The sequence below is a fragment of the Eurosta solidaginis genome, chromosome 2 (genome assembly GCF_040869045.1).
Source record: "Eurosta solidaginis isolate ZX-2024a chromosome 2, ASM4086904v1, whole genome shotgun sequence".
Taxonomy (NCBI): domain Eukaryota; kingdom Metazoa; phylum Arthropoda; class Insecta; order Diptera; family Tephritidae; genus Eurosta; species Eurosta solidaginis.
In genome coordinates, this window is record NC_090320.1 from 195206809 (window position 1) to 195209637 (window position 2829).

Here is a 2829-nt window from a genome sequence, read left to right on the forward strand (position 1 = left end):
GAGGACTTTTATACGACTTGTCCACCCATGCCAGAGATTTTGAACTTTTAATGTTCGAATGGAAGTTTCAACCGTTTTTGAACTTTCGAGGAAATGAAAGTTCTTTCCGAGCCCTGATCAATAAGGGCTCTAAGTTGAAATAATTCCCCTTCGTGTTCGACTGCGACCATATCAGTAGGAAGGAGAATTGGGTTATCATTGGCTGCATGCAATGATTGAACCGGTGCGTGTTTTAAACAACACGGTAGTCAAATGGGAGATGTTGACTCAGCAGTTGTGTGCTGCACGTTTGGTGCATTCGTTCGGGGGTGGAACGTGGAGCTTGTGGGCTCGCATGCAACAGCGTGTGATGCCGTTGATGTCATGTCGAACATGACCACTTGCTCGTGCACTCATTGATGATATGAGTGCTGCTAAGACAGTTTGTACATAGCTTAGCTTGTTTTACGAATTGTTTCCGGTTTTGCACAGACATTCGTTTGAATCGTGGACAGAATCTAATAAGGTGCGGGGAGTTGCAACATTGGCAAGTTTCCTTTTTAGATTCTACCACAAGGGTTTGCGTCCTGTTGAAGGACCTGTTTTGCGCAGAATTTTGATGAGCGACTGGTTTTTGTTTGCTTGGTTGAAGCCTATTGACTCTTTCAACGACTTCATATCTCGAGGTGAGAAAGTCGTTCATTTGTGACCATGAGGGTGGATCTCTTCGAGAAGAGAGAGATTGTTCCCAAAGTGACAGGGTTGTTTCGGGTAGCTTTGATGAACAAATGTACACCAGAATCGGATCCCAACTGTCTGTCGTAACTCCTTGGGAGTGAAGGACGGATAGGCAGTTTTTGATTGTATTTTGCAATTTCTGAAGTTGTTCACTGTTTTCGGATGGAATAGTGGCAAGAGTCAGTAAGGATTTTATCTGGTTGTCAAACAAGATCCGCTTTTTTTCGTATCGTGACCGTTAAGCTTCCCAGGCAAGGTCAAAGTTATCATCCCTCAACAGATATTGCTTGACGATGGAGCCGGCTTCGCCCTGCGTTTTGTACCGGAGATGGTACAATTTCTGAGCACGGGAGAGCCTTGGGTGGTTAATGGACACTGCCGTGAACATATCACGGAAAGCCGGCCATTCTTCATAGCCACCATAAAAGGTCTCCGTGTCGCATGCTGGGACTTTGAGGTAAATATTTGCCTCCGCCGAGGGTTGTTCCACGCGGAGTACTGGACTCGGCGTTGCCATCATTTTGATCAACGAAAGTTGATCGGCAATCTTTGCTTTTGTCACTTCATACGTATCAAGGCAAGCGCATTGGTTGCCTTGTACTGAACTCTTGAAGTCTTCAGCGAAACTTTCGTCTGGTTTTGAAAATACCAGATCGTAAACCGATTGAAGCTTGCCCAATAGTCATCTAATGATTTGTCCTTTATCATGAGATACGTTTCAGTGTGATCTTGAATCGGTGCTTCGTTAAATTTTGCACAGTATCTCATCAGATTGTCACTTTCCGCGATGAACTTTTGCGCGGATGGGTCAACTGATTTGGATTTCCGGCGGGGGGATGTTGACCTTTCCTTGGCCGTTACTTCCTTTGGGCCACCCTTTGGTTTTGTCCCGGTTTCGGACGTTCTTGAGGGACTGAGAGGCATTTTTATGCAAACTTTTTGGTTTTTACCAAAAAAACCAAATAAAATATTTGTACGCTCAAAGAACGTTGGCATAATTCGAAGATGGAAAACTCTTCGTGCCACAGAAATTTAAAAAGGGAATTCAAATTGGTGGCGGTGTTTGTGTTTTGTTTTTTTTTTTTGAAAACTAGAGTCAAGCACGGACAACGGGACGTTCCTTAAATAATTTAAATCCGGGAAATGCGGAATTTGATTGTATGTATGGTGTTTTGTAAAAGCAAAAAATATAAAATTAAAAAAAAAAATCACAAACACTTTTCACTTATTGTATATACGTGTAAATATAAAAAAAAAAAAAAAATAAATATAAGGCGCGATAACCTCCGAAGAGATCTAAGGCCGAGCTTCTCTTCCAATTTGCGTCGTGCTCCTCTTGATTTTCCCTACAAATTGGCCGGACGGGACCTACATGTTTTATGCCGACTCCGAACGGCAGAAATACACCCGGAGTGCTTGCCAAACACTGCCGAGGGGCGACCCCGCTTAGAAAAATTTTCTTCTAATTGAAAAATCTTATTTCTAAAATTTTGATGTTGCTTTGCCCGGGAGTTGAACCCAGGGCATACGGTGTGATAGGCGGAGCACGCTACCCATCACACTACGGTGACCGCCATGCGTGTAAATATACGTGTGGAAATAAACGTGTATTTGTAAATTACTGGTATATATAGGTATGTATATATTAGAAAATAATAATACTTTGAGGTTTGTAGGGATATTTTTTGAAAAGTTCCTATAGGGACGAAAATATATCAAACTTAGTTTTGTACGACAGAATAAGTACAAATGTACATGCGCAATATACAAACGTATGTATATATGTTTGTTTGTGCGAACGTATGCAAGTGAATAAAGCCGGAGTCATTGGTGCCGTATGTCGTATCGCTGTATCCGTATCCCTAACGTAATCAGCTGTTTATCGTTACGACGGTAAACCAAAACCCAATTGGTTGGCTACGATACGGTTACGACCTTAGCGGCACCAATAATCGATTGCATTGATTCTCATAAGGTTGGTCGAATCAGCTGTTAAAAGGTTACCGATACGGTTGCCGATAAAGCACCAATGTCTCCAGCTTAAAGGAGCTGCTCTGTTTTTGTTTACAAACAGAGTTTGTTTTGATTCGCTTCTTCGTCGCTGAAGAAATG